We start from the raw sequence: 11,115 nt of genomic DNA on the forward strand, positions 1-11,115 counted from the left end.
TTCAGTCATTCACCCTGTTTTGAGTGCCTCTTGGTCAGGGCTGTAGTGTATCAGAAATATTATCTTCCTCCATTATGATCCTGTATTACTTCTGGCACTAGGATATCTGGGGTCTCTGGCCAGCTTTGATATTGGACTCAAGCATGGCTTAATCTTATTCCTTCTCCAAGGGCTACCGTAATTGTTTTACCAGGAGTTATAATGTTGGCCAGGGGCCTACCTTAAAAGATAAGGAGACTCCCATAATAGGTGCAAAGTGAAGTCAAAGATTTGACTCATTTCTCTCTCTTCAGGCCAGCTTTCAACACAATCTTACAAAAGATGTCCAAGCACAAAGTATATGAAATCTTGCCATATGCAAGATTGTCCCATGGATTTGTACCCATGCTTAACCAACTTTTGGAAGGCAACTTGCGAATGCTTTATGCTTTTGTCAGGTTCAACATATAAGTTTGGAGGTTCTGAGTCCTGATTAATATCCTGAACTTCTCTTGAAGATGGGGCCAATGGACAGCAGTTACTACTTCATGTCCTTGAAGAAAGCTCTCCTCTCCAGGATAGACTTAAAGCAGGAGTAATTTCTTCAGCTACAATTAGCTGATGGAAAGGATGTGTTTATCTTCAGGTGCAGTATTGTACAAGGTCATAGGCCATGACTTGATTCTTCTTTGGTTTCTTGGTCATTTAGCAATAACAGAGGAGAAACTTGTGTGGGGCACCTGAGGAAATGGAAGTGTACTTGTGGCTCAAACTTTGTCCTCTTGGTCCATTTCACCCAAAGTAGATTTCGATAGCGGCAAGAATTGATGACAAGACTGAATTCATTGTGTGGGATGATGGAAATCAAGATTCCAGGATGATCATGACAGAAGCTTTTTTTTTTATTACTTGTGTGAACTTTTGTCCTCGGGTGTGACTGGTAGTCAAGTCCAGCTTGACTTAAGGCTCAAAGATGCCTGTGAGGCTTGGGTAATAACATAGCCTCTCTTATTCTGATTGTGTATCATTGAGCAGTTACATGAGACCATTGGCCTGACTAAGGACTGTGTAGAACCTTAGGAATTTACCAAGCTTCTGGATGATAGGTTCTGGTACCAGGGTCTAAAGATGTAGCTACTGACTAGCCTTTCTGGAATATGTCTGTGTCACTGGGTATATATAGCATTCCTATATACTGTATGAGAAATCACATTCACACAAGTCATATTCCCCATTCCATAGGCTTGTTTTCATACTGGCTCATAATCTTTAAGAAAAAGATGATTATGGCATAGTAACCATGGAAGTTAATCCTAACTAGGATATACTACTGATGAATTTCAAGTTGATAGGGACCTTGTGCCTCCAAGTTTGTTCATTTTTCTGAGGATTCTGGGTTGGTAACAGGAGTGAATGCTTACAAGCCAACTGTTGGAACATCTCTACCTCTGAATAAGTGGTGGAATTTGGTTCTGGAGTTCATCAACTGCAGTGTGAATAACTGGCAAAAATGATCGCCCAGACATGCTATCTACATAGAAATGAGCTTGTTCTTCCTCTGCCTAGAAGGAGGCCTTATTAGCAAGACTTAAATGCTATAAAACATCTTGGCTTTTACTGAGTTCTTAATGTGGCAGGCATGTGGGGGTTTTCAAGTATCATAAAGCTAAAATAATTTTTCTCATTGACAGATGACTAGGCGAGGGTTCAGATTCCAGAGAGAACTTAATAAACAAGGGTGGCGAGTCACTACTTAAAATGTATGTAGGCACTCCCCGTAGTGAGTTGGTGAGAATGTTATATGGGACCACATGTGTGATCTTCCTCTTGATGCAGAAGGCTATAAGATACAGAGATAATGCAGGTACAACCACAGGACGGAGATAAAAGAGGACCATCAATAATAGAAGCTATGGATTCATATCGCATGTTGAAAGTAATTACAACAGTGATATAACAGTCATTTCCTTAACATGGAGTTCATTTCACTTAGCATCGTCTTTTGTGTTCATAAGGGAATAACTATTGGGCTCTTGTGATTCCCTGGTGTGACTAGCCTAAAACTGTGCTAATTATTCCCTATGAGGAAGACCATAGAGTCCATGTTTCTTTGGGTCTGGCTCACTCCACTTAGTATAATTTTTTCCAAGTCCTTCCACTTCCTTACAAATGGGGCAATGTCATTCTTTCTGATAGAGGCATGAAATCCCATTGTGTATATGTACGACGTTTTCCTGATCCATTCGTCTAGTGAGGGGCATCTGGGTTGGTTCCATATTCTAGCTATGACAAATTGTGCTGCGATGAACATTGTTGTGCTGGTCGGTTTAGTGTGTTCTTGTTTGTGGTCTTTCGGGGGGTAGATGCCCTAAAGTGGGGTTACTATGTCATAGGGGAGCTGTATGTTTAACCTTCTGAGGAATCTCCATACCGCTTTCCAGAGTGGCTGAACCAGTTTACATTCCCCTAAAAATGAAGTAGGGTTCCTTTTGGCCACATCCCTTCCAACATTTATTATTGTTAGTTTTCTTGATATATGACATTCTTACTGGGGTGAGATGGAATCTCAATATTGTTTTGATTTTCATTTCTTTTATGGCCAGTGATGTAGAGCAATTCTTCATATATCTCTTGGCAATTCTCATTTCCTCATCAGAGAAGTCTTTCTTGAAGTCTTTATCCAACTCTTTGAGGGGGCTATTAGTTCTTTGTGGTTTTGTTTTTGAGGAATGTAATATTTTTCGTTCTGCGTATATTTTAGATATGAGGCCTCTGTCCCTTTTATGTCCAGTAAAGATTTTTTCCCAATCTGTGGGCTTTCTGTTTATCCTGCGACCTATGTCCTTTGCCATGTGGAAGCTCTGCAGTTTGATGCAGTCCAATTTGTCCATCCTTTCTTTGATTTGTAGCATTTCTGGGCCTTTGTTAAGGAAGTTCCATCCTGTGCCAAGGAGCCCAAGTGTTTCTCCTACTACTTCCTTTATTGTTTTCAGGATATCTGTTTTAAATTCGATTTCATTGGTCCATTTGGAATTGATTTTGGTGCAGGGTGATTTCTGGGCTACATTTACCTCCCCTGGTGTGGGGATGCTAAGCTTACTCCCTTATCAGCGCTCCCCTTTTCACCCTCTCCCCTGGGCACCTGACCAGCAGGTGGCCAAGGTGGAGCGAGGAACACGGGCTAGCCTAAGGTGCACGTGACCGAACGAGATCCCCTTTTCCTCCCTCCTTACCCACCAAGGAAGCCAGGTGCAGACGGATCTCGGAGATGCTTTGGAGAGCAATGCAATTTATTCAGGAGGGACTCACAGTAATATAGTAGTGATGACGAGGATTGAGCATGAGCTGGCGATAGGCTGGCGAGCTTGTCCATCCAATAGCAGCTCCCAAGGACCTCCCTCATGGGCTAAAATCACTTCCCATAGTACTGCTCTGTGGGCAAAGCCTGCGAAAAGGGAGTACATGTGCTCGCTGGGGCAAGGTGGGGGATGGTCTCAAAGCTACCCCTTCTGGTTCCGGACCCAGAAGGAGATAGGTGTGGCTCACTTCCACACTACCCCAGGGCTGGGGGAAGGGCAGCATCTCGGGAGCGCTCTCCTCGCTCTTCCCCCATTAAGGCCAAGATGAATCCCCAACAGGTGATATATAAGGAACTATTTTTAGTTTGTTGCATGTGTTGAACCAGTTTTGCCAACACCATTTGTTAAAGAGGCTATCTTTCTTCCATCCTATTTTTTAGCGCCTCTATCAAAGATTAAGAAGGCATAGTTCTGTGGGTTCATTTCTGGGTCTTCAGTTCTGTTCCATTGGTCTTCAGGCCTGTTCAGGTGCCAATACCAAGCTGTTTTTATTACTATAGCTTTATTATACAGCTTGAAGTTGGGTATTCTAATTCCTTCAGCATGGTTTTCTGCTTTGGATTGTTTTTGCTATTCTGCGTCTTTTGTTGTTCCATATGAATTTCTGTATTGCTTCCTCTATTTCATTAAAAAATGGTGTTGGGATATTAATGGGTATTGAATTGAACTTGTGGATAGCCTTTGGCAATATTCCCATTTTGATTATATTAATCCTCCCAATCCAGGAGCATGGGAGGTTTATCCATTTCCTTAGTTCTTCCTTAATTTCCTTTTTCATGTTTTTAAAGTTCTCATCATAAAGATCTTTCACTTCTTTGGTTAAGGTTATTCCTAGGAGGTTTTTTTTTTTGAGGTTATTGCAAAATGGTTGCTTTCCTGATTTCAGCCTCAGCATTGGGGTCATTAGCATATAGAAATGCCATTGATTTTTGAGGGTTTATTTTATACCCTGCAACTTTGCCAAAGTTTTGGATCAGCTCTAGTAGCTTGGGAGGAGAGTCTATGGGATTCTTTAGGTATAGGATCATGTCATCTGGGAAGAGAGAAAGTTTAACTTCATGTTTTCCTATTTGGATCCCCTTTATATTTTCTTCTTGCCTAATTGCTCTTGCTAGGAATTCTAGAACTATGTTGAAGAGAAAAGGAGAGAGCAGACATCCTTGTCTTGCTCCTGATTTTAAATGGAATGTCTTTAGTTTTTCACCATTTAGAATTATGCTTGCTGTTGGTTTGTCATAAACTGCCTTTATTTTATTCAGGAATGTTCTCTGGAATTCCAGTTTATCCAAGGCATAAATGGGTGCTGGATTTTATCGAACGGCTTTTCAGCATCCAGAGATATAACCATGTGGTTATTTATCATGCTCATCTTGATGTGGTGGATTACATAAATTGACTTGGGTATATTGAGCCAACTTTGCATCCCTGGGATGAATCCCGTTTGATCATGGTATATGATTTTTTTTGATGACCTGTTGAAGGCGATTGGCCAGAATTTTGTTGAGAATTTTTCCATCAATGTTCATCAGGTAAATCGGTCTAGAGTTCACTATCTGTGATGAGTCCCTTCCTGGTTTGGGGATGAAGGTTATACTGGCTTCATAGAATGTGAACTTTCTCTTTCAATTTCATTGAAGATTTTGAGAAATATTGGTGTGAATTATGTTTTGAAGTCCTTGTAGAATTCTGCTGTGAATCTGTCTGGACTTGGGCTTTGCTTGGATGGGAGATCACTTATTGCCCTTTCTATTTCAATGCTGGATATGGGTCTGTTCAGAAGGTTTAAATCTTCACAGTTTAGTTGGGGATATCAATTTTTTCTAGGAAATCATTCATTTCTTCAAGGTTCTCGAATTTGTTGGCATAAACGTTTGCAAAATAGTATCTTATTGTGTTCTGAATTTTGGTTGTTACTGTGGTGATGTTACCTGTTTCATCTCTGATCTTGTTGGTTTGGGTTTGTTGCCTTTGTTTTTTGGCCAGGTATGGTAGGGGTCTGTCTATCTTGTTAATTTTTTCAAAGAACCAACTCATTGTTTGGTTGATTCTTTCGATGTTTTTTTTTTTTTGTCTCTAATTCATTTAATTGTGATTTGATTTTAATTATTTGCTTTCGTCTATTGACTTGGCGTTTGGCTTGTTGTTCTCTTTTGAGGAGATTAAAGTGATTTCTTAAGTTGTTGAGTTGTTGTTTCTCCAGTTTGTTGGTGTAGGCACTCAGAGATATAAATTTCCTTCTGAGTACTGCCTTTGCTGTGTCCAAAAGGAGCTGGTACTTTGTGTCCTCACCTTGGTTGAATTTCTGTTCTAATTTCTTCAATGACTCACGGATGGTTCAGCAGTGTGTTGATTAGTCTCCATGAATTGTAGGATTTTCTGCGGTGGCTGTTTGACTTGAGCTCTAATTTTATTCCACTGTGGTCTGAGAGAATGCATGGAATGGTTTTGAGACTTCTGAATTTGTACAGATTTTCTTTGTGCCCTAAGATGTGATCTATTTGGACAACGTTCCAAATAGTGATGCTGAAAAGAATGTGTTTTCTGCTGTTGCTGGATGGAATGTTCTGTAGATTTCGGTTAAGTCTAGTTGGTCTATGCAGTTGTTTATTTCTGTGGTTTCTGTGTTCAGTTTGTGGCGTGTTGATCTGTCCAGAGGTGACAGTGGAGTGTTAAAGTCCACAACTATCAATGTGTTTGGGTCTATGAGTGTTTTTAGAGTCAGTAGTGTTTGTTTGATGAAATTGGGTGCTCCTGTATTTGGTGTGTGTATTTTTAGGATGGTTATATCCTCCAGTAGGAGAGATCCCTTTATTAGAATGTAGTAAACTTCTTTGTCTCTTTTTAGCATTTGTAATTTGAAGTCAATTTTATCTGTTACTAGGATTGCAAGGCCAGCCTGCTTATGGGTCATTTGCTTGGTAGATTTGATTCCAGCCTTTCACTTTTAGAAGATGTTTACTTTGGCTAGATAGATGTGTCTCTTGGAGGCAGCAGAAACATGGATTTTGATTTTTGATACAACTTATGAGCTTATGTCGTTTTCTTGGAGAATTAAGTCCATTTATATTGAGAGTTAGGATTGGGAGATGATAATTTGTTCCTTTCATTATATCAATCTTGTTAAATCTGTCTTCCCATTTCTTGATCTAATATTCTGGTTTTCTATTTGGGGTTCATTTCTCTGTCTGTATTGTGATCTTGATTATTTTCCCTGTATAATACATCTTTGAGTATTTTCTGAAAAGCTGGTTTGGTGGAGATATATTGTTTCAGTTATTTCTTACTCTTTGTTTTGTTGATTCTTTCAATGGTTTTCTTTATTTGTCTCTAAATCATTTAATTCTGATTTGATTTTAATTATTTGCTTCTGTCTATTGACTTGGGGTTTGGCTTGTTGTTCTCTTTTGAGGAGATTAAGTTGGTTCCTTAAGTTGTTGAGTTGCTGTTTCTCCAGTTTGTTCGTGTATGCACTCAGATTTTCCTTACTGTGGAAGACTTTTATTTGACCTTCAGCTATGAATGAGAGTTTAGCTGGGTAAAGTATTCTTCGTTGGTAGTTATTTTTATTTACAGTTTGGTATACCTCATTCCAGGCTCTCCTTACTTTCATGGTCTCTGCTGAGAAGTCTGGGGTAATTCTGATTGCTTTTCCTTTATAAGTGATTATTTTCTTCTCCCTAACAGCTTTAAGGATTCTTTCCTTGGACTCTATTGATCCTGTTTTGATCACAATGTGTCCGTGGGATGTCCTATTCTGGTCTGGTCAGTTTGGGGTTCTAAATGCTTCTTGTATCTGTATAGGCCTATCCTTCTGGATATTTGGGATGTTCTCCGCTAATATTCTGTTAAATACGTTACCTATTTCATTAACTTTTTTCTCTACATTTTCCTCAATACCTATTAGCCTTAAATTGGGCTTCCTGATTGTGTCTTGGAGCTTCTGGAGTGATCTGTTTTGTCAATTTGATTGTTTTTGTATTGACTTTTTATTTTTCTTCATAGATTCCAGGGAATCTTCAGCTTCTGAGATTCGATCCTCTATTTCATCTAGTTGGGACAGTAGGGTAGTTACTTGATTTCGAATCTCTTTTCCTTCTGACTGGTCTTTCCTGATGATTTCCATGTCCTTGCTATAATTATCTCTTAGGTCCTGCATGGATTTCTTTACTTCATTAATTTGGTTTTGAGTGCTGTCTCTCAAATCTTTTAACTGGGTAGGTATCTTTTCATTTGACTCTTTAAGTTCATTTATCTTTCTATTTATGGAGGCCATGAAATTCTCTATTAATTTCTGCTTTGCCTCCTCATACTCTAGAATTGTTGCCTGAAGAGATTCAAACTTTTTATTTAACATTTTTATCAGTAGACTTTGTAGAGCTTTTTGAGATTTCTCTTCTATGTCTTTGATTGACTGATCTGCTTCCTGCTTGTTTTGACTGGGAGATGATACTCCATTGTTTGCCATATTTCTTGTGTTTCTTCTGCCCATTTGGATTGGGAATGCACCTGTGAGCACCTGTGAGCACCGTTTAAGGCCCAAAGTAGACTTTACCAAGCACTGTTGTTTAAATCTTAGAAGTTCAAAATTATATGCAGATAGCTTGTTTACCTGTATATTAAATTAGATTTGGTGTTCCTAAAGAATACAATTTCAATATAACAAACAATCCTGATCCCTGTAATCAGAAGTTAATTATTTACTGTTACAACCCTATGAGCAATTTTTGTTCTTATATTAAGTTCTTTTTTGACTGGCTGGCTTTGTCTTTGAACGCCATTGATTCACTCGGATTGAGCTGGGATACAGTCTATCCAATAACCAGGGGTCAATGGACTCTGGAGTTCCTGGAAGTAAATTAGGAGGGTAAGTTAGAGGTAGTAGAGAGAATAGAGTAAAATGTATGGGGGGTGATGATTTTGGTTTAGTTTCAGTCATGTGGAAACGTGGAGAAGAGTAGAGTGATTAGAAAGAACAAGGTTAAAATGGTAGAAGATGGAGAGTTACCAGAAGATAGTGGAGGTGTTATTAATCGTTAAGTTATTTTTAAGAAAGTGAATGTGAAGAGAGAAATAAAGAAAAAATAGTGGAAGACAAACGCACAAAACAGAGAAAAATTATTTTAAAAAATCAACAACAGAAAAATGAACAACCAGGAAAGAAAAACCTGATAAAAACAAACAAATAAAAATTGGAAAGATAAAACCAATGATGTCTCAGAAATGAAAAAAAAAAAATAAAACGTTTAAAAAAATGTTTGAAAAAATGGATTCTTCCTTGGGTGGGCTTTCTACAGTCTCTGGTGTCCTTGCGAAGGTCTGCAGTCTATTTTGCTGCTTGGCTGGTTTGACTTGCTTTCAGTTTGCAGGGGGTGGATCTGCTTTGACCCGCCTCCCCTGTTAGTGAAATCCTGGTACTCTGTGGTTCACACAGCTTGCAGGTAGGACTTGCATGTCGTCTGTAGATGGAGGATGTGAACAGTCTTGGGAACCTTGGCTACTCCCCTCTGCTGTGGGGTCGCTGCCTTTAATGCCGGCTTTGAATAGGTTGTGGACTCAGCAGGGCGGGGTGCCTCTGGCCTGGTTTACCTGGCTGAGAGTCGCTTGCCTGGGGGAGGTTCCTCCCTCCTGGGCGGGGTGGCCTTCTGGGCAGAACTGGCTATGGAATTCAGCTCAGTTTAGGGCTGGGAATTGGGCTTTCTCTGTGATGGGACCGTTTATCTGTCTTGGGAACTGTTTGTTCTTCTGTCTGGTTGTTCTGTGCCGCCGGTAGCTTCTCGCCACTTTTGGTTTTAATTTAGAAATTACACTGGGCAGGCTGGGGCAACTCTGACTGAGTTCACCTGAGTGTGTGAGCTATGGCCTGGGAGGAGCCTCCCACCTGGGCAGGGTCATTCTCCTGGGCGGAGCTGGCTCTCACTTGTTGGTCCCTCTTTCCCTTTTCAAGGATGGCCCCTTTGTCCTCACTTTCCCCAGGCTGGCTTTAGTTCCAGTCTGGTCTGACCCAATGCCAGTGTCAAATATGGCGCTTTGCTATGGCGGTGGAGGAAGGGCTACCTCTCAGATGATGCTCTGTGGGCGCAAGTGAGAATGTCTTTTGTGGGGTACTCACGCTTTCTCTGTGATATCAGCCTGTCCATGCTCAGCCTGTGATCTGCGTCTATCTCCTGCCCTCTGGAGGATTTCTCCCTGGTCACTGCTGTATGCTTTAGATGAGAGGAGTGTGGGTCGCTGTGTAGGCATCAGCACTGGCGTGGTGGGACGCCACCCGAATCTCAAATCTATGTTTGTAAGCCAGCAAAGTTGATTTTTCCTTTGTGGCCAGAATCCCTATACTGTTATAACTTACTTGGGCTGTCTTTCTGGGAGTAAAAGTTTCTCTGGAGTGGTAAAACTGCAATGTCGGAGGGAGCGTATCTAGGCCTCTGCTGCTCCTCCACCATCTTCCCGGAAGTCTATCTTTCTATTTTAACTTTTCCTAGAAAGTAGAGGTAAGATTCACTTGCCTCGATGGGCAGAAAGGACGGGAGTTCTGTCTGTAATTACTTCATGTACCACTTGGAGACACAGTGCTCAAACTCATGAGTCACTAATTCCATGCAGGAGCTCACTCAAATAAATTGTTTTCAATTTTTTTTTATACCTAGGAATGGAAACCTCAGCTTCATACATACTAAGCAAGCTCTTCTACCACTGAGCTAACACTGAGCCCCATTTTATTTTTTAAACTCCCTTTTTTAGAAAGGAGTGAGGAAGTTTGGTTAGGAATTAGACATGCATATGGAAATAGGTTTCCTGAGTGACTGCCCATTTCTATTTGTGAGAATTCCAACTCTAGATAGGGAGAGGTGACTAAGAATCTGTACCTTTTCTTAAGGCATCTGAACTGACTTCCCCTCACCATAATGTTCCCCCCCTCACAGAGTACAGGAGTCCCCAAGTGAGGAAATAGTCGACGGACCGCCCACACCCAGCCCTCCCTCACCGGAGGAAAAACAGATGGCCCGGAAGCTTAAGTCAGTGCAAAGGCTCGTTTATTGAGGTAGATCCTTCTATTAAATAAAGCACAGGAGCCAATCAGGTCAAAGATAGGCAGGAAGGGGAGGGATGTACGTGCACCTATCTAGGGACTGTGAGGAGGCCTGAGCTGTCCATCAGGGTGGAGGGCCAAGGGATCAATCCTAAGAGGTGGCCTTATTTTACATCACAGCCCACAGGATCCCCTCCGGGTTCACTATCAGGCGCCATCTTGGCCACACGTGGTCCCAAGGCTGGGATGTGGGGCCATCTAGGGCCGCCTCTGAGGCAAGGTATCTGGGCATGCCTCACATCTCCCCCTTTTTGTTTTTATTAGCAGGAGGCTGCCCTACTTGAGAGTGTGACTGTCTTAAGTTGCCCCCCTCTAGAGATCTTACCCGTCATTGACTACCACTCTATCTCTTCAGGCAATCCTACCAGCAGGGCTTGCCAGCCAAGTAGAAGAACTCGGGGTGGGGGGAGGAATTGACGATCAAGAGGAGGCCCTGTTATTTTTGCCTCACAATTTGCCCCGGCCCGCGGGGTTTCGTCAACAGGAGCCTGAGGGGGAATTGACCTGAATGAGAGACAAACCTGACACAAGGAGGGAGACCAAGACAGGATTCTGATCAAGGTCTCAAACTTTATTTTTGCAGGGCAGCTTATATAGTAATCAGCAAAGGGTAACTCACATAGACAGGGTCATTAGGTTGCTAGGTTACAGAACCATGGGATGGTCTTTCTCAGGACAGGGACTGGGTAA

Source organism: Perognathus longimembris, chromosome 28 (assembly GCF_023159225.1).
Source record: "Perognathus longimembris pacificus isolate PPM17 chromosome 28, ASM2315922v1, whole genome shotgun sequence".
Classification (NCBI taxonomy): Eukaryota; Metazoa; Chordata; class Mammalia; order Rodentia; family Heteromyidae; genus Perognathus; species Perognathus longimembris.